Source organism: Tenrec ecaudatus, chromosome 5, assembly GCF_050624435.1.
Source record: "Tenrec ecaudatus isolate mTenEca1 chromosome 5, mTenEca1.hap1, whole genome shotgun sequence".
Classification (NCBI taxonomy): Eukaryota; Metazoa; Chordata; class Mammalia; order Afrosoricida; family Tenrecidae; genus Tenrec; species Tenrec ecaudatus.
In genome coordinates this window covers 90,040,522-90,062,806 of record NC_134534.1, presented here as the reverse complement: position 1 = coordinate 90,062,806, position 22,285 = coordinate 90,040,522, and the positions used below count along the sequence as shown (strand labels likewise).

At 40.3% G+C, this 22,285-nt stretch overlaps 1 long non-coding RNA gene across 1 annotated transcript in view; it reads left to right on the top strand.

The window, feature by feature from the left end:
* Positions 1 to 2,581: 2,581 nt before the first annotated feature.
* LOC142448157 (uncharacterized) overlaps positions 2,582 to 22,285 on the top strand; it is a 38,762-nt gene continuing 19,058 nt past the window's right edge. The window contains exon 1 of the long non-coding RNA XR_012784506.1: positions 2,582 to 4,700. This is a non-coding gene — a long non-coding RNA (uncharacterized LOC142448157). The remainder of the gene's footprint in view (positions 4,701 to 22,285) is intronic.

Genomic DNA, 22,285 nt, shown 5'->3' with positions numbered 1-22,285 from the left:
GCTTTTAAGAGCCCAGTGACTAGACACCAAAGTAGCATGTAGACTTCGTAGACCATGTTATGCCTGTTGACTTTGATGTCCCCTGAGACCACATGGTCCTGAGCTTCCAGGCCAATCAACACATTTCCTCAAGGTGTTTACTTACATCTAAGAATTATTTTGTCCTCTGTATGCTTCACCACACTCATGGATATAATTGCAGCAAAAGTGAATACAAATATTCAAATATCCTCTGTCTAATATACATATATATATACATATATTATGGGTATACTACATGCCCCCTCTCACAAATGTTCAACTTATGGCCTATCCATACATATATTCATAGATCATTCATTGCAGGATTGTGTATATAACAGTATTTAACTCATGCACTTCTGCCTGAATCTCCTCCTGCCTCTATCATTTTTGGCCAATAACCCTCCTATTGCATATTGCTTTCTCATTCATTTATGTTCTTGAACTATACTTGACTTCCTCTCCTTTTGAAAATTCTGTAACTGTATTATTACCTTTTTTACTTAGAATAGTTTTCATTGCAAATAGACTGATAACCTTTTCTCCAGTCTTATGAATTTCTTTACTTTGGATATTTCTATATCTGGGTTAGCTTCTGAGTGGTATCATGATATTAATGTCAACTTGTTTTCTGCCAAGTGGTTCTCTGACTTAAGAATTCCTTTTAGGAATCCAGGACAGTAAACCCCTCAGGACCAATAATGAGAGTAATGATTCCAGCAGGGGAAGGGGAAGGTGGGGTAGAAAGGGGGAACTGATCACAAGGATCTACATATAACATCCTCCCCGGGGGATGGACAACAGAAAAGTGGGTGAAGGGAGATGTTTGACTGTGTAAAATATGACAAAATAATAATAATTTATAAATTACCAAGGGTTCGTGAGGGAGGAGTGGGGTGGGGGAGGAAGGGAAAAAAATGAGGAGCTGATACCAAAGGCACAAGTAGAAAGAAAATGTTTTGAGAATGATGATGGCAACAAATGTACAGATGTGCTTGACACAGTGGATTTTGTGTATGGATTGTGATAAGAGTTGTACAAGCCCCCAATAAAATGTTTTTAAAAAGAAAAAAAATCCCTGTAATATTTTTGTAATCTTAGATTAATTATTACAATTTAATTTCATTTTTATGTATCTGAAAATGTCCTAATATTACCATTGTATTTGAGTGACAATTTTTCTGGGTATATGCTTCTTGGTTAGCAAACTTTTTTCTTTCAGAATTTTGCATATGTCATCCCATTTCTTTCTTATCTATGTGGTTTCTGCTTAGAAATCAGAGCTAGAAAAATGTTAAATGGATCATAAAAGAGAACAAATGATAGGGTGCTAAATTTTAACCTAACTCCATCTGCAACAATCCACTTTCCAGTTCATTCTGCACGTTAACAAGGATATTCTCATCCCTGATCCATAGTCAGAGGCGATTTCTCAAGGGTTTAATCCACATATATTTCCCTCCCCTCCTTTTAAAAAAAAAAACTGAAACAGCTTAAAGGTTTAAAGGGAGATCAATTGATAGATATTACATTTTATTCTAACTACATCTCCCATAATCAACTGTACAATTATTGCTCTCTGACTGGTAAGAGGGCCATTCATATTCCTCAGCTATGATCAGAGAGTATCAGAAGTTTAATCCCTCTGTGGACACTGAAGATGAGTTTGGGGCTTCCACTGTCACCAATAGCCTACGACAGTGGGAACCCAAAACCCATTTGCAGGGTCCCATTTGGATTCAGCCCCCAGTGAACACGCTCTGACCTTAGTCCAGGATTGTGAATACCCTTACTATCAGACAGAGCATTGTAAATGAATTATGGGAGAGATAGTTAGATTAAAATGTAGCACTTCATTGTTCGAGCTCCCGTTTGATCTATTTTAAAGTTGTTTCAGTTTTAATATATTCTACTTCCTTTTCAAGTAAAGTTTCTCTGTTTTATTTTGTCATTGTTTTTGAGGTTTTGTTTTATTCCTGTTTTTGTTTTGCATGAAATGTTTTATATGAAATCCAAACCAAACCAAACTCATTGCCATCAAGTCAAGGCTGACTCATAATGATGCCCTGTGGGTTTCCTGGACAGTAACCAGTTACAGGAGTAGAGTCGAGTCTTTCTCCTGCAAAGCTGCTGGTGGTTTCCAACTACCCACCACACAGTTCTCAGCCCCACTCATAACCACCACACCACCAGGGCTCCTATATGAAATCCATAGTACAATGGGGCACCCCCCCCCAAACCCGATGCTCATTTGTTTTTGTTTTTTTATGTGAGGCGGTGAATAGTGCATTTAGAGTTTGTTCCACCAGTTCAGACTGTTAATCTTTCTATTTAGAGGTTCTGAATAGAGAGCATAACAGTGCGCAACAAAAAAGGCCTGATTTGTAGCAGGCAGGAGACTGGTTTTGCCACCATGACAATGCACCTGCTCAAGCAGCCACCTCAGTGCACCAGTTTTTGGCAAAAAAAACACAACAAAAAACATGCAAGACTCTCTTGCCCTACACACCGTACTCACCTGAGCCCACTCCATGCAACTTCTTTTTGTTTCTGCAGTGAATAGAGACATGAAAGGACAGCAATTTGACAATGTAGAAGAGGTGAAGGAAAAACAACGGAGGTGCTGTCAGCCATTCAAACAGATGAGTATGAAAATTGTTTCCAAGAATGGAACCATGGGCTTGAAAAATGTATTAAATGGAATGGAGAGTACTTTGAAGATGATAAGGTGGTTTTGTAAAACAAAAATTTAAATACATAACTTTGAAATTTTTTTCCAGTTTTTTTTGGGTACCCCCTCATAGGTAAATCTGTAGAGATGGTAAGTGGATGAGGGCTCTGTGGGGGAGGCTGGGGAGTAAGGAGCTAACAGTGAGTATGAGAAAGAATCAAATCTTCCAAAATTGATTGTGGTGATGACCGCACAACTCTTCTTCATATGACTGAATGATTAATTATGTCATATGTGAATTATATGACAATTAAACTCTTTACATAATCAGCTAATTTTTTAGAAATAGATCACCAGGGACTTTCTTTAGTGGCATCTGAGTAGATGTAAATTGTTAACTTTACTGACTAGAACCTGAATGCATAGCTATTTACACCACCAATAAAGGCCTATTGATGAAACTGTAGAATTTTTTATGCAATATATTCACAATTAAATTGTTTAATAAATGTTTCTAAAAAGTTTACAGTTTCAGACACTCTCTATAGAGTCATTAAGAGTTGAAATCGACTTAATTGCAGTGGGATACTTTTTGTTTTGCCTGGAAACACACACACACACACACAAATACACACACACGTCTACCTAGTTACCAATCAGATAATGCAAGATACTGCCATTAAAAAGGCTGCATATTTTCTCTTTAACAAGAAGAATCGGCTTCTGCCATTTAATGGACATTAAGATGATGCTTTACACTGGAGAGCCCAATGACATGCATGGACCTATTTTGAGAGCATTTCAATTCAGCAAAGTTATTTGAAGAAATTAGTGAAGAGTTCTTCTGTTGTACCCAGTTTCTGAGACAGTCAAAGCCACACCGAATAAATCAAATGAGAAGCTTTTATTGAAAGCCGGTGACCAGGAGTCAGCTATTGTCTGGAGCCATGGGGCCCGGCCATTACTTGGAATTAATTAGCCTGAGCTCTGGGTATTCTTCTGCCCCAGCCTACGTGACAGAGCACTGCAGCTGTAAAGCTTGAGCAAACAAGGTGTGATGCTCTTTAGATAAGCACCTGTGTCCTGCATCCCTTGATTTGGTAAAAGATTGTCCTCACCTGTGCTTGATTTGCATAAATATGCCACTCCTCGGTGTACCTGGTTGAAGACTGCAAGCCATTACTGACTCATGGGCAGGGTGCGCTCCCCTGAACTCCCTGATTGGCCTGTTGCCAAAGTAGCCTAATTTACATGTGTGGCAGATGCTTCCCCCCTTGCTGGCCGATAAAAGCTGTAACTCTTTGTTCATTAAAACAAGACTTGATCAGGATATTGGCTTGTCTCCATTCTCCGTGCCTCTCGTCCCCCCAATTCCCACTCTCTCCTCCAGGATCCACGTTGAAGTTCCTGCGGGACGGGACAAGCTATCGCTCACGGTCTCAGGGCCCTAGTACAGCATAGTACTTAACTTATAAAGTATAAAACCACAAGCAGAGAAGATGATCAATCACTGACACACCCACTTACTCAAGGTGGGAGGGTTTGGGGAATATCCAGGTTGTCATCATTAGGGTGAGGGATTCCTAGCCACTGGTGATTTCAAAGCTAGTCACTGTGATCAGAGAGGTCTGACTTAGTCAAGCATAAACAAAAGTTACAGAAGCCAAATTCAGTAGGTTAGTTATTAACAGGGTATTTCCCTTCATCCATGTTGGTATTGGAGCTCATATACTTCGAGAAAACATTAGCACATCGAAAATGCTTATAACTGAAAGAACTGCAGTGATACTCTTTCCATAAACGCTGTCCTGACCCAGTTTTTAGATCCTGGTGGAAGGTCGATGTGTCCCCCTTCTTGAATATAGGAATAAATTCACTCTCTAACCATTCTCCTTATCTGGTTCTCTCACTTTTGATGTCAGGTTCTAATCTTCCCATGGCCAGGGTACCAACAATGAGGAACCATCCCTGCGCCTCTTGAGCCTGCAGCATTATTGAAAATCACCAGGTAATCTATGCAATGTGCTTAATTCCATACTGCTTGCCCTCCCCTACAATCCCAACTAGTTGTTACCTTGTCCCCTGGTGCCGTACCCTGAATGGCCCTGAATTGATGCAGGCTGTAGCTTTCTCTTTTGCAAAAACAAAAACAGCCCATTGCCATTGGATCCACTCTGATTCATAGCAATGCTATAGGTCAGATTAGAACTGCACCTGTGGGTTTCCACGAGTGTAAATCTTTACCGGAACAGAACGCCTCTTCTTTGTCCCTAGAAGCAGCTGCAAGTTTACACACTGCTGATGTTGTGGTAGGTGCCCAATGCATAATCCACTATACCATAGTACCAAGGCTTGGGAACTGGGAGTAACAAATTCTATTTGTTTTCAGACCTTCATTGATGAATCTTATTCCCTCAGTCAGCCAGCTAAGGTACCCACAGGTGGGCAGTTTGGGATCAACCAGAAACAACTGTTAAAACAAAAGTAATAAACTCTTTTTCCCCAACATCACACCCCACATTTTCTGATTTTATGAACTTGAGTAAGGCAAAAAACCCACTCACTTCTTGGGCCTATTCTTTAAAACTTTGCTCTTTAATATGCAAACTTCACAGTAACACAGGACCTCACACTCAGAAGGACTGCATGCTTTTGCTTAATACTCTCTTGTCATAATCCTAAAATTCTTATAATTGTGAGCATGGGGCCCTGTACTTTAATTTGCGCTGGGCCTTGCAAATTATGTATCCAGTGTTACTCTTTAATGAGGGAGCAAGAGTATGGCTTCTAAGAGTAATGCACTAAAACAAAGACTCAAAGAAATACTTGCATATCGATGTCCATGAAACATTAGTCACAGCAGCCAAAGGTGGAAACAGCTCAAGTGACTTCCTATCGATTACTGGATTAAAAAACATGACGTTGACACACAATGGAATGAATATTACTCATTCATAAAGAGATATGAAGTCCTAAGACATGCTACACAATGGATGAACCTTGAAAATAGGCTGATACAAAAAGACAAATGGATAAGCCTACTTAAATAAAATATTTAGAATCGGCAAACGCATACAGACCAAAACTTAGTAGTGTTTATCAGAGGCTGTGGAAGTGGGAAAGGGAAGTTTTTACTAAGTGGTACTCAATTTCGGTCTGGGGATGATAAAAAGTAGGAAATGAACAGTGATGAGGGTAGCACAACACAGTTTATGTAGTTAATGTCACTAATTATACACATAGATGATTTAAATGGCAAACCTTTGTTTACCACAATAATATTGTAGGGGTGGGGGAAGAACAGTGCAGCAATGAGGGTCTAGGTCATGTGTTGGCAAACTGGTTCACAGCCATTTGTAGGTTTTTTGGGTATGTTCATGTGACTCAGAACTAGAATTGAAAATGAAAATAAAACTATCATAGTTTCACTTATAAAATATTTAAAGGATATTACTCACTTAATGGTGACTTCATTTGTAAAAAAAATATATTTATGGCTCTTGAATAATTATAAAATTGTTGTGAGGGACAAGATTAGCAATTCCTTCTCAAAAGTTTGCCGACTCCTGGTCTAGGGAATGGTGAAGTCAGGATTATTCAAACGGATCCACCATAGTCCCAACAGCACTAAGGCCACCCTGGCCATTCAGAAGAAAGGGCAAGAGGAGTCAGGACTTCTGGAGCAGTGGCCCTTGCCCTAGGTCCCTCAGCCAGGACAATAGAGCTGTCACGTTGACAAGGCCAAGTGTCTACAACTAACAGATCTAGTGGTCATGAAATCACAATGCCTGCCAAATTCCATTCCTCCTGTGCATTCTTATCTTGGCAGAGAGCCAAACTGCTCCCAGCCAGGAGCTTCTTTTGGGAGGCTGGAAATGTGCAACCTTTCAGAAAATGTGAAGCAATTAGAGATTTTCTTCTTTTTGACCACGTAGCATTGTCAAGGATAAGTAATCTGCTGCTTTCTAAATTTTACTTTTGTTGTGGTTATTATTACTAAGATTGGATTGCTTTGTCTTTCATGCAGGCATTTTAGAGCATTATTTCACAAACTAAAATGATGTCTTAAGATATATCTAAATGGCAATTGAAATTTACCAATTAAAAAAATCTGGTTCTTTTGATGCTGTTGATGTAAATCCGCATTTCAAAATGTTTTTCTGGTAAAATCAACTCTTGTTCTTTGTTTCTAGAGAGTTGAGTTTTTCTTCCAGTAAATTATATGTGATTATCTTACCCTTTCATCTACCAGAAAAAGGAAACTGACTTCAGCTTCCATAAAGTACAAGGTGTCTGACTCTCATTTCCAGAGGTGCAGGGAGTCTGGCCATTTTCCAAGCACAGATCTACAGATCTCCTTTCACCAGGAAATGTATTACAAACATTAAGAAAGCAAATGTTGCCCAAGTCCTAACCCGAGAATGCCTTTGCAAGACTACACTAGAGCAAGTGCACTTCAGAAAAAAGCTAACAAGCGATCAGGCTCGGAAAGGATATTTTCTAATCTGTATGGATTATGCTGGATTATTTTGGTAATTTGGGAAATAGAAATAAGTGGCTCGAGATGTCTATGCCTGCAATCCAAAGAGAATGTGGAGGCATTCATTTTCTCTATCTCCTATGGTTTGTGAGGCTAAACACCGTAACTCCTAAAAGTTGCACAGAAGAGTGGCTGGTGACTTGATAAATAGTCATTACTTCTATTACTAGGAGGTCCACTAGTTGTCTTTCATACTGCAAGCTATGCCATTGATCTGTCAAAGCCAACCAGGTCATCTATGGTGCACAGGATGCAGGAGAGCTCCAGACTAAGGCAGACTGGGAGGAAAAGCGTGGTGATAAAGGCGTGGGAGGGAAATGGGAGATTCGACCTGAGCATGCGCAGAATCCCTGTATTTGTTTGGGACATTTCCCAAAAGCCCATGCTACCAATGGCAGAATTTCCTCTTCCCCACAAATATTTAAATGCCTGTTTTCACAAGGGCAAAACAGAGTGAGAGGAATACCAGGGAGCCAGTCTTGGAGGCTGGTGTGATGCACGTTCCCTCTCTCTCTCTGTCTTTCCCCCGGCCCCACCCCCGAAACTGTTAAAATTTCACTGTGTGAAAACCCCATTCTTTATTTTATTTTTAGGATTTTCTTTCTTTTTATTGGGGGGGTATTATTGTTTTATTTATTTTTTAATCATTTTATTGGGGGCTTATACAACTCTTATCACAATCCATACATACATCAATTGTGTCAAGCACATTTGTACATTTGTTTCCTTCATCATTCTCAAAACATTTGCTTTCTTCTTGAGCCCTTGGTATCAACTCCTCATTTCCCCCTCCCTTCCCGTTCCCCCCTCCCTCATGAACCCTTGATAATTTTAAAATTATTATTATTTTGTCATATCTTGCCCTGTCCAACATCTCCCTTCATCCATTTTTCTGTTGTCCATCTCCCAGAGGGAAGGTTATATGTAGATCCTTGTAATCAGTTCCCCCTTCTTTTTCCACCTTCCCTCCACCGTCCTAGTATCTCCACTCTCAGCACTGGTCCTGAAGGGATCATCTGTCCTGGATTCCATGTGTTTCCAGTTTCTATCTGTACCACTGTACATCCTCTGGTGTAGCCAGATTTGTAAGGTAGAATTGGGATCATGATAGTGGGGGTCGGGGGAAGCATTTAGGAACTAGAGGAAAGTTGTATGTTTCATCATTGCTTCACTGCACCCTGACTAGCTCATTTCCTCCCCGCAACCCTTCTTAAAGGGATGTCCAGTTGCCTACAGATGGGTCTTGACCTTGGGTCCCCACTCTGCACTCCCCCTCACTCATAATGATATGATTTTTTTGTTCTTTGATGCCTGATAACTGATCTCATGGGCACCTCATGGGCACACAGGCTGGTGTGCTTCTTCCATGTGGGTTTTGTTGCTTCTGAGCTAGATGGCTGCTTGTTTACCTTTAAATCTTTAAGAACCTAGATGCTATATCTTTTGATAGTCGGGCCCCATCAGCTTTCTTCACCACATTTGCTTATGTACTGCTTTGTCTTCAGCCATCATGTCAGAAAGGTGAGCATCATGGAATACCAGTTTAATAGAACAAAGTATTCTTGCATTGAGGGAGTGCTTGAGTGGAGGCCCAGTGTCCATCTACTACTTTAATACTAAACCTATAAATCTAGGCACATAGACCTATTTCCCCATCTTCATATAGTGAAAACCCCATTCTATGTCTCATGCCTCTTAAAGTAAATCTTTATTGTGGGGAAGGCAAAAACCTGAACCTTTGTTATCAACGTCCAAAAATCAACAAATGAATACCCCTTATGGATCACAGAATATTGTCTGAAGCTTCAACTTGTTCACTTTGCCTGTGTCATCAGGAGGGTCACCAATTGCTGGAGAAGGATATCTTATTTGATAAAGTGGTGGGTCAAGAAAGGAAAGGGAACTTCTTAACAAGGAAGATTGATAGAATGGCCCAAACAGTGGACTAAGCAATGCTTTGTGCCACTATACATAAGATCATCATGACTGCAACAGTAGCTACCAATAAAAAACTCAGAACTCAATGCCATTGTGGTAGTTACACAGTCTGCTGTCAATTTGGGAGGATTAAGAGTGAAGGGGTGGAGTTTAGTTTGTCAATAGAGTCGGAGTTTGATGACCTCATTTAGAGGCACAAAGGAGATAAATATCTTGCCAGACGTGCGGCACACTCTCACTCTCTGGGAGACATTGCAGCCAACAAGACACATGGAGCTATGCTAGAGCCCTGGGAGCTAGAGGAGTCATGTGGAGACCCTTGCTAGCGCTGAGATGCTTACAACACTGGATCCATAAGACTTCCCACCCACTGGCCTGTGATGTTCCTGCGTTTGGCATCATTGCATGCGTTTCATGAGTCTGAAGAGGACTTTATAAATTGGTATCGAGCATATGGGCTAATATCGAACGTATGGACTTGATCTGGACTGGGCTGGGATATTTTCTCAATATTCAATTGCTCTTCTATATAAAGCTCTTTCTGATACACATATGAGTGCCTATGAATTTGTTTCTCTAGTCAACCTAGACTAACACAGCCATTAAGTCAATTCTGACTCATAGCTACCTTAAAGGAACAGGGTAGAATTGACCCTGGTGGTTTCTGAGACTGTAAATCTTTATAGGACTAGAAAGCCTCATCTTTCTCCCAAGGAGTAACTGGTGGTTTCAAACTACTAACCTTGTGGTTATCAGTCCAATGTGTAACCAACAGACAATAGGAGCTAATTAGAATTAGTTTCCTCTTCATTGTGCAGTAAGGGCCTCAGTGATAGATTAAGGTCTCATTCAGTACAAAGCTGCTATTAGACCTAAATTTACAAACCCTGTAGGGTTGCTGTTAGGTGGAGTAGACTCAATAACAAGGAGTTATTGTGTTGTGTTGTTGTTGTTGTTTTGAAATTTCCAGCCCCAGCCCTACACGAGGACTCTGGTTATTTGTGGGTGGTTTCTGTGACATGAACCAAGTCCTGACACAGTCACCCTGGGAAAGATGAGAGAGGAATACTAGGTGGTTAATTTGGGGTCTGCCTTCATTCTAAGCTTCCTGGGGTCCTGGACATTCCTTGAGTGTACCTCAATTTCTGTGCCTCTTCATTTACTCACCTAAAATTAAGACTTAGACTATGGTGACATCTGTAAGATCTCAGGTTAAACATTCTAGTTTTCACCCATTAGGATGACTAAGATTTAAAAAAATACACACACAGAGAAAATAGAAAATATTGGCAAATATGTATGGGAATTGGAACCATTATCCATTACTGACAGGAATGCAAAATGATATAGTCATTGCGGAAAATAGTGTGTTATTCCCTTAAAACTCTAAAAATAGAATAACCATATGATCCAGAAATTTCACTCCAGGTAAATACCCAAAAGTCTTAAAAGTAGAAACTAAGGAGATACTTGTATAACACTGTTTATTGCCTCTCTATTCACAGTAGCCAAAGAAAGAAACAACCAAAATACATATTACCAGAAAAATAGATAAACAAAATGTGGTACTACATCTGATGGAGTACTACTCAGACAGTAAAAGGACCGAAGTCTTGAGATAAAGTCCAATACAGATGGATCTTGAAGACATTATGGTGAATGAAGTAAGTCAATCACAAATCTTGTATGACCTCACTCACATATGTGTAAAAGAAAAGAACAGGCAAATGTATAGAAGCCAAAATTTGTTGGTGGCCATCAGGGGCAGGAAGGAAGGGAAAAGGAGTTGTTGTTTCTGGAATACTTCTTCAGTTTTCAGTGATAGCAAAAATCATTTTGATTAAGGGTTGGTTTGCAAAAATGATTAATTTAATTATTGTCCATAAGTTGCATGCCTGTAATAAATTAAATGGAATAAATATGATGCATACATTTTCAACAATATCAGGAACAATTGTTTTTAAAGACTGGCTGCTTATGCAACTAAACAACTCATGAGATTTTGTGCTTTGGAGGTTTAGGGCCATGGTTTCATGGGACATCCCAGCTAATTGGCCTAATGTCATGTCAGTGCTTCTGTTCTACCTGTTAGTTGGTTGTGTATTGCCTGGAGTCTTGAAAGACTGCTAGCGAGGCAACCAAGGCAAAATAGTAGAACTTTAGGACTCTATTCACCATCAACTCCACGGTAGCAAGTGAGTGTTTAGTTATTTACCTGGTCTAATAGAGGAAGAAAGAAGTCAGGAGTAGGAAAAGAAAATGAAGTATATGGTTAATTGCCTCCATGACAAACAACCTACTTTGCCAGGAGATCAAGAAGAATTGAATGATGCTTAGCTATTACCACAGAAAGTTTTGATCAAAGATTTCATAAAAGAACCCTGGTCAAGAAGTGGATATTGACTTAAAGCATTTCAAATTCTCCTGGATGCCAGACTTTCAGGAGCCATGGAAGGTTGATGAATATTTGACACTATGGCTCTGAGATATTCTTTAGACCTTAAACCCCAAATATGCCCCAACTAAATTGTCTGCCTTAAACAGGAGGTTCTTTTAAGATCTATCTATATGGGTTCAAATTTAAAACAGCAAGTTGAAAAGTTAGATAGGAACCTTAGTGGGGACTGGGTTTATGCTAATGTGGGAGGAATACCTCAGAAAATAAGAATGAAAATGGCTACACAAAGTTCACAATTAATATCACTGAATTATACATATAGAAACTCGAATTGGTGTAGGATTTTGCTGGGTATATGCTCAACAACAACAAAAGTAGAATACATTGTTCAAAGATGTCTATTTGCCAACTGTGTTAGACCGGGTTGACTAGAGAAACAAATCCAGGGACACTAACATATGTGTAAGAGAGAGCTTTATATCAAAGAGTAAGTATATACCAAGCAAACATCCCAGCCCAGTTCAGATCAAGTCCATAAGTCGATACTAGTCCACAAATCCCTCTTCAGACTCGCACAGTCACATGCAATGATGCAGAGGGCATGAAGATCACAGACCAGTGAGTGTAAAGTCTTGTGGATCCAATGGCAGTGGCTGCATCGCAGGGTTTGCGGGGCTCAGGAGGCTCATCAGGAAGACAATGCAGATAGAGTGGCCCACCTCTAGCAAGCCATTGATCTCAGTGGCCTTTCAATCAAGCTGCGAACTGATTAACAGGCTAAGCTCCACTCACATGTTCCTACAAGTACCAGGTTGACACAATAAAACTTAACACACAGGTGCACTTATTCTTGATCAAAATAGTCAAGTGTTGTATCTTATCAACTTTACGGAGAGGATATAACCTGATCTGGTAGTTTGCAGTTCATGGTGGAGGACTGGATCACTGAATAAACTGAATAGTTCCAGAAATTGTGAGTTGCCAAAATAGCCTTTAGCTTTGAATTATTGTCTATTCACAATTTGAGAATTTACAAGTTACAGCCTGAAGGACTGCGGTTTCAAAACACTTCCCTGTTGCAGCTAATAACATGTGATATATGTAAGAAACTGTAATTTCTGAGAGGCCTATAACAATTTTTAGAAACCTTGTGGAAATTACTGGTAGTGTGGTTGCTATGAGTTGGGGTGTTAACCACAAGGTCAGATCCTCTACAGGAAAAAGACACGACTTTCTACTCCTGTAAAGAGTTACAGTCGCCCCTTGGCTGCTCATTGGCTCCCTCTCTTCTCTGGTCTTCTCTCCCCTGTTCCCTTTCCCCTCCCCCTTTCTCCTGCCCTCTGGTCTCCCATCTCCACGTGGACCAAAGGAGATAGGTGGATTTCTCTTCAGCCAGCAAGGCCCAGAAGAAAGGAGGGAAGCTGATGCTTGACCTGACCCTGTCCTGCTATTAAAGTTATCCAAAACATCAAGAAGAGCTTGCAGATTCCTGAGAATGGCAATGGCTACCTGTAGAGATACTTCTTCCATCGCTGATTCTGTCTAAGGGACACTCTGGGTCTCTATCATAACCGAACACTTTATACAATAGTGACTGGACTATTACAGCAAACTGTTCTTTTGCTGAAATATCAAGATTTTGGACTTATCAATGGTATAATGTGATTGGATTTTTGTATAACCCCTTACCCATATAATAAGACATTGCATGATTGGGATTTGATTAGGAAACATTTGCAAGGGCTTAAGGGAAACATTTCCTTAAATTTATTCAGGTAAAATAGGATATTTTCTATACATTCAAGGGTGGATTTAAGGCATTCCACCAGCTGAAGTAATTAAACAAATGGTGGCTGGCATAGAAAGAGCTGGATCCCACGCCCGTGGGTTAAAAGCATTTCACACAGCTTACGTTCCAGTCTGATTGTTTTGCTTATCATAATTTTGATGCTTGCAGTCATGTGTTGCTTCTATAGAAAGCGGAGGCGTGTGAAGGAAAATCATACGGCCCCTATGGCACTTTTGAAGTTTGTGCATAAAGCAAACACCGAGGGGGACAGAGAATGGGAAGAGAGTGTTTAAGGATGCGTCCTTTATTCTCTCACAAAGAAGCCTGGCAGAGGAGGTCTAGAGGTGGAGGGGGACCTTCACCCTAGTGAGTTGTACGTAAGTCCTAATCACATTCTCATGAGATTGTTTCCTACTTTACCCTCGTGCAAGGTGCTGATTTGAGGTTGTCTCTTACTAGCACCTAGCTGATTGCTGTGTGGTGGGCAGCTTTAACTATAGAAGCGGACGCTCTTATTGGCTCTATTTCATTCCGCCGTGGCATCCACTCCCTCTCATACCTTCCCCCAGTAGCAGATGGGCATAGGGGGACTTTATCCCCTGTGGCTGGATTCTAAATGTTTGCTATAGGACTGGATTTTTGGCTATATTAATTTGGTCATTAAATTTGCCTTCACAGTTTTCCATGTATAGAAAATAGCCCTATAGGCACTGTAGCTCCTTTGAATTTTATATATAAAATGAAAGGGGAAATTGTGGGATTATAAAGGAAACTTTTCCCCAGTTTTGTGTCCCACAAAGACATGCCAAACATTAGAGGCTTTTTTGCCAGCATCTGGTGGGAGGTCAGATGCTTAGAGACATCCTCTGTGAAGGAAGGCAGTGGCTAGACTACTGTCTGGGCCCAGCACAGGTAAGGCCCACTCCCTGCTGTTAAGGACAATGAGCTACTTCTCCCTAAAGGCTTGTGACCATTAGTCTGGCCCCTGCAGGTGGAGTTCACACCCTACTGATAATGGTTTCTATGGAGATCTAGAGACATCCAAAGTTAGGCTGCCATCCTGAGTCTAGAATCCACCCATCTCTTGTCATATGTATACCCCAAATCCCTCCTCTTCCTATTGCATGTATATCCCTAGATTGTACCCCTCTCCTTGCTGTATTACCTATAGTACAACCCCTTCCTGTGATGTATGTCTTTACCTGTAATTAGGGGGCTTGCTTGCCCTCCTAAAGATAGATAAGCTTGTGTTAGCAATGAAGATCTCCCTGGGCCTCTAAAACAAAAAAAGAGTTACAGTCTTGGAAACCTACCAGGGCATTTCTTCCCTGCCTTATAGAGTTGCTATAAGTCAGAATAGACTCAATGACAGTAACTTTAGAGGGTTTTTTTTTGGTTTTATGGAAATTACTGCATTTTAAATATTAGGAAAAGTTAGCATCTTGAAAAATTGTGGTAGAGCAAATAGCATTTCCTCTACAAATATGAGGAAGTTATGAACTTTTAAAATTAGTGTTACTTAAATATGTACCAAATGTAAAACTACATATAATTTCCTTATTTTACAGTTCTTTTAAAATAATTATTTTATTATATTCTTGGTGAGGATCATATTTTATTATATTCCTGATATACACAACAACCCAGCTTTCTATTCAGTGATTTCTAAATATATTCTTATTTTATATTTCTTATATAATAGTAAAGCATCACACTTTGAAAATGATGATGGCGGTATATGTGTAAATGTGCTTGACACACTGGATGAATGTATGGATTGTGATGAGATGTAAGAGCCCCCAATAAAAGTATTTTAAAAAATAGTAAAGTGTCCTGGTGGTATAGTGGTTAACATTGGGCTGTTAACCTCAAGGTCAACAATTCAAAACCACCAGCTACTCCATAAGAGAAAGGTCAGACTTTCTATTCTCTTACAGAGTTATTGTCTCCGAAACTCACAGGGGCATTTCTATTCTGTCCTATAGGGTCGCTATGAGTCAGAATTGACTCAATGGCAATGATGGGTTTATACATCAGATTTGGATGGACAGCATGGCTACAGTAACGAGCTGGAAGATGGCAATGACTGTAGGGAAGGCACAGGGCCAGGGAACTTCTTGTACTGTTGTACCCAGGGCTGCTGTAAGTGTTACCATAAAAACCAGTCAACTCCCTTCTGCTGAAGTCAAACCAAAGTACTCTGACTTAGGCTTTTGGTGTGAAAAAAGACAGCTTAATTGAAAAAGTGATAATCCACGCAGGAATACATGAGGGAAGGGTAATACCTGAGGGAGAGAAGGAATGTTTCCTCAAATGGAGGAGGACAGAGATCGTTATCTATTTTGGGGGAAAGGGACTGGGAGGTGGTTACTAAACATCAATATTGTGGCTACTCAATATCAATATTATGATTCAGCTGGGAGTGGGATATCATGTGTTCTTCTCATGCTGTTTTCTGCTCCACTGATCAGTGTCACCGTGACCACCAGTGACAGCACAATGAGTCAATTTATCATACTTTTCCTAGGGACACAAAAGAATAAGATTCGGTGTGGTTACTCTTTAACATTCCTAGTCTCTGGCCTGAAATCACAAATAAACCATTTGTTTCCATTTTTACTGCTAAAGAAATTAAATCATAAGGATACTAAAGTATACTGTATTGAAGTCATACTTAGTTTGTAAATCTAAATATATTTTTAATTTTAAAAAGTTTCTAGCCCACCCTTCACCTATTTCCTAAGTCAGAGCTGACTTGATGGCATTTGACAACATACAAAAATAAAACCAAACAAATGTATAGATGTAAGATAAGAAATGTGTTCCTATAATCATGTATTGGGTGAAGGTAGTATGAGAGGCATTGAAAATAGTGTCCTGGTAAACAGTTAGCAACTGACTTTCCATCGGGCTATGTTTATGTGCATACATACAAAATTGTATATTCAATATTATTTTTTAGAATAATATCTATATAATTTACAAATTAAACAAATTATGTTTGTTAGATTAGGTTCTTCAGAAAGGCAAAACCCAAACACTTATATCTGCTTATAAAGAAAGAAGTTTGTAACAGGAAAGGAATTTCTATTAATAGTGCGGCTCAGAGAGTCACAGAGAGGCTAAGCCATGGTTCATATGCTCGACCAAAGGCCCTTCCTAACTCATAAGGTTGCCAGGCTGAAGGCCCTAGAGGCAGGAAATAAAAGACAAGGCTAGTTCGGTGGCAACCAAAGGGGCAGCACCTGTGTCGATGGCAGCCACATGTTACACCGGCCAACCAAGGCAAGGCCTCCGGCAACTAAAGTAGAAAGCATACCATCAAAAAGAAAGAACACGCCTGGCAGTATTCATTGATACCTATTATCACGCATGTCGCATTCCTGAGTTGGCGTCATCAGGCTGTGATGAGGGGAGGTCCCAGCGAGCAAACTGCAAAGAGTGGACACCAGCCTATCGCAGTTCATCCCTTGTCAACTTTGTTACCCTCTATGTGCGTAGAGGTGCTGTCTAAGTACCTCCTGAACCCCTAACTTCTGCACCAAATCACACCAGCACCTAACCGGATACAGCTAACACGGAGACACCAAAAATGTACTGAGTACATTTATATTTTATATTTTAAAAACAAAGAGCCCTGGTGGATTACTTGTTGGGATGCAATTCACAAGTCAGCAGTTCAAAACCACCAGCTGCTCAGCGGGAGAAAGATGGGGCTTTTTACTCCCATTACCAGTCACATTCTCAGAAACCCACAGGAGGCAGTTCTACCCTGTCTTGTGGGGTCACTATGAGCCGGCATGGACTAATGTCAGTGAGTTTGAGGGCTTTTGAGTTATAAATGAGCACAACAAAATACTTGATGCATACATATAAAGAGGAAATATAACAATTGCAAACCTCATCTCTGCAGCTGATCACATGGTTGTTGCTGGTCCTTTGAAATACCTTTCTCCAGCACCCATTCGTATACTCTTTCCCCTCAAATAGTACTGCCGCTCGCTATGGTTTTGTAACTAATGAGGTGATCCAAACCTTCATTCCCGGGCCATTAGAAGTCATATGAGAAATTGGCTGCTGTAGTTTACCACTTACTTTGACCACAGGACATGATAGTACTAAGAGGCAATCTAAAGCATCTTTCAGACATATTCTTCATTACCTCTATGAAGTAATACCAACCCAATGTCCCTTTGATAATCACAACCAATCACGCCTCTCAAAATGGCATCATCTTCTTTACCTGTTGGTTCAGAACATGAGGATCCCAACATGGCCAGGAGACACTCCTCAACCCCCAGTTCAGTGGGATCAGTGCTGTGTCCCAGGGTGCAGCGTTCCTCCCTTTGGAACTAGGACCTCCAGACCTGAAAGGCATAGTATAGCAGGGCAGGAAGCAAACATGTTGTAAGTGGGTCGCTCGGAGCAATAGCAAGTGGTGTCAAAAACCACAGAAGTTGGGAGAGTTTTGCTCTAAAACCAAAGGATCTGCTCAGTAATTCGCCAATGGGAACCTACCAAAGACTAAATTGCATCGCTGTCTGCCACTGTCACTCCAAGAACCGTTGGAACACTTGAATTATATGACCCAAAAGGCGGAGCGGCTTGCTCAGCAGCTCTAATCTCTTGCAGAAGTTTCTCTTATTCTAGGCCTCACTCAAAGATGGTTGCTTTTAAAGCCACATGATAAATTGGTCAGAGATGCACACTCAAAGGTGGGGTCTATTGCCTCCAAAATTAAGAGGCCCCCAGACATTGTATCTCTCTTTTAGTTGTGGAAAGGCCCAGGTGCAATAATTTATCCTTGATTTTGGTAGGAATAGCTGGACATGTCCCAGACCACTGGACCTCTACACATTTCATTAAGGTGGAAAGCACTTGAATGTTTATGGGGTTACTTTCCCTCTAACACTTCTTTTACTAATAAGTCAAGAATAGTTAATTCTTACTAGGTCCAATCAATATAATATTATCAATGTCATAGACCAGTGTAACATTTTGTGGAAGGGAATGGCAGTCAAGGTCCCTTGACTAAATTATGAACTAATTTATGACATAGTGCGGGAGAGTTGGTATAACATTAAGTCAGATGCATGGTGAAAGTGTATTGTTGACCTTGCCAGCTGAAGGTAAACTGTTTCCAGTGGTCCTTTGAAACTTGAACTGAGAAAAGGGCACTTTCCAGGTCAATAACTGCATACCAGGTACCAGAAATGTTAATTTGCTCAAGCACTGAAACCACATCTTGAACAGCAAGTGCAATTGGAACCACCACCTGGTTAGATTTACGATTATTCAGTGTCATTCTCAAAGATCCATCTTTTTTTAGCATGGGTGAAATTAAAAAAAAACCCAACTCAAATTCTCTACCACGGAGTCAATTCTAATTCATAGTGAACATGTAGAACAGGGTAGAACTGCCCCTGTCTACTTCTGAGACTAACTCTATATAGGAGTAGAAAGTCCTGTCTGCTCCTCTGGAGTGACTAGTGGTTTGAACTGCTTATCTTGATGTTAGCTGTCCAAGGCATAACCATTAGGCTGCCAGGGCTCTTAGCCTCTTTACAGTACTTGTGAAATTAAAAAAAAAAATTCTGCCCAGAAAATTAGAATCTAAAGGTTACAAAACTGGGAGAAAGGAACATCAGCTCTTTCTTGATTGGCACCAGAAAAGGCCCTGAAAGACAGAGTGGAAACAGTTTTGTTTCCTTGTGAGATATAGGGACAAGGTGAACTAAATGAAAAATAGGCAAGTTAAATGGGGATGTGGTGAGAATTACCACCCCAGCGTCTTACGAGCTCTTGAGGGTGGCACTAATCTTCGCGAAACTTCCAGGAATGTGATCATTGCTTTTGGTTTACTGTTTTCCTAGGTAAAAGCTGTTCTAATGGTGTCCACTTGGCTTTTCCTACCATAACAGCCCTTAGTCCACATGTTAGGGATCCAATATGTGGGTTCTGTCAGTTACTGGGTATAGTTATTTCAATTATGCATTCTGGGATAGGGAAATCACATTAGGATGTATTCAGGAACCAACTAAACCTGCAGTGAGATGAAACTGAGCTAAAACTACATTAATCATTTGTTTTCCATAAGCCCCCACTCTGTTTGGTGGACCTCCAAAAGATTTTGGCTCCTGGAATTAGTGTCAATTTGAATCCCCAAGAAGTCGGATGATTTCTTTTTGACCCATGAACAGTACTTCTTATAAAAGGTGGTAGATCTTGGGGAAGGGGGTATGGAAAAAAGACTAATAGTATAAACCTTTGGTGATGTAGCATGGTCCTACCTCAAAAGGGACCTGATCTGCTTAGCAGGAGTCCAGAACCACCATGTGATTCTGTCTTAATGCCCTCCTTACATTTATATGACAAGTATAAATCTGATAGGCAAGGATCTGCCCTTGTAAGCAATGTTACAGGAAATTTTCCCCAAGCACCAACCCTACCATCAATGTAAACAGAGCTCAGTTATTTAAGATTTCAATCTGCGCAAAGCAACAACTCATGGATTGCAGTTGGCAACTGGACTACATTTGCGTAACTTCCTTTTCTCAACAGTACCTAAATCCTATGCCATTGGATAAATTATTGATGTTATCAATGGAAGTAAGCTGACCTCCCTCTTGACCCATCTTGACAAGGAATAGGCATACAAAAGAGATGGAACTATAGCCATGAATAAATATATACATATATATTTCTCAGAGATAATTATAAATTCTACATATGTATTTACATATGGTGCAAATATATTCATGAATATAACAGAGCATATAAAATTATGAAACCTTTTTATCCATTTGCTTGCACTTGGAAGAAATAAGTCACAATAGGCCTGGAGCATTCGGACCATAGTCTGGGGGCACCAAGATCAATTGGAATAACATAATTCACAAAGAGAAGCTTCTACATTCCTACGTTGGCAAGTAGTGACTGGAATCTTAAAAGCTTGTCACTGGCCATCTAAGGTGAAACTATATTTTTGCTCCCTGCCTGGAGTAAATAATAGTGAAGAAAATTGAAGACATGTGTAAATAATTATCCAATGTGTCAGGGGAAGCCAGCCCCTAACACATCATTACGGGTCCGGTAGGCACAATTGTACAGTGATAATAAGTAAAGATCATAGTAAAGTTACAGAGAGATAGAAGAGAAGTATTGGAATAATGGAGTCAGACACGTTTCATGGCAGCATGCTCACCTCAGCCCCGCTTGGTGGTCCACGTGGAGGGTGAGAGAGAATCTTTAATGGTAGCCCAGGCTTTTTATATTCTCTGGGGACATCCCAGCCCCCTTATTACAGGTGAGGACATTCCTCACAGGAAGGGGTTGTGCTATAGGTAATGCAGTAATGAGGCGGGTGGTGTAAGGAAATTACGCAATAGGAAGAGGAGGGTTTGGGGGGTATACATGTTTCAAGATGGGCGGATCCTAGGTTTGGGATGGCAGCTTAACTTTGACCTGCTCTCTGGATCTCCATAGGAACCCTTATGAGTAGGGTGTAAACCCCAACTACTAGAACCAAATAGATGACTGTAGGCATCCATTGTCCTTAACAACAAGGCGTGGGGCCCACTGCAGTCTGGCAACTGATCGCCCTCAGGGAGGATGCCTGTCAGCATCTGACCTACCCCCACACCAATGGACAACTGGATCGTGTAAACTGCACCTTCCATAACACTGAGACCAGGAGAACTAGGTAGTGCATGGCTACCACTGCTGAACACTGTGAAAAGAATCCCATTAGAAGGTATTGGATAGACTGGGGGAATGTACAACACAATTCACAACAATATGTATAACGAAATTCAAAAGTATATATATAAAAAACAAAACCTGAAATCGGGGGAAATGTACAACAAATTCAAAGGTATATATATATAAAATCAAACCCTGAAATCGTGCTGGGTGGAGAGAAGCTTTCATAGTAAGCATTTTTCCCACTAGGCAAGCATCCAGCTACTTGCTCTGAGTTAGTGTTCCCAGTGGTATCATCTGGGAGAGTTCTCTCTGGTCACAGTGAATTTTTTCTTAAAAGCAGTTTTGCTTAACTCTCGTATTTTGTGATGGCTGATTTAAGAGAACAGTGTGAAGCTGTGAAACTTGGTTTCCTATTCTGGAAAAATGCTGCAGAAACTATTTTGATGTTGAATACAGCTTTCAAGGACAGCACTATGGGAAAAACTCAAGTGTATGTGGTTTTCTCGTTTCAAAAAAGGTCAAATGTCGATTAATGACAAACCTCATTCTGCACATCAGTCAACTTCCTGAACAGATGAAAATGTCAACTTGTAGGTTATTTAGAGTTAATTACACCAGGTCAGACTGTTTTTCAAACTTTCTATTTAGAAGTTCTGAAAAGATTGTGTAACAATGTGCAACATAAAAAGATCTGATTTATGGCAGAGAGGAGATTAGTTTTGCTGCCATAACAATACATGGTTCATGCAGTCATCTCACTGTGCCGGTTTTTGGCAAAAAACAGCATACCTCTCTTGCCCCACACACATTACTCGACCTTGCTCTAATGTGACTCTTTTTGTTTCCATGAATGAAGGGCATGAAAAGACAGCAATTTGACTACAAAAAAGAGGTGAATAACAAAACGAGGGAGATGCTGTTAGCCATTCAAACAGATGAGTTTGAAAATGTTTTCCAAGAATGGATTCACAGATTTGACAAATGTATAAAGTATAATGGAGATTTCTTTGGAGATGATAAGGTTGTGTTGTAAAAAAAAATTAAATACCTAGCTTTGAAAAAAAATCCGGGTTTTTTGGTGGGCACCTGTTGTGATGTTGAACACAGCTTACCAGGACAACACTATGAGAAAATCTCAAGTGGCTTTCTGGTCACAGAGAGAATGGTAGAATTCCCAAGTGTGGAACTATCTTACCTCCTTGCTTCAGTTTTCACCAAACAACA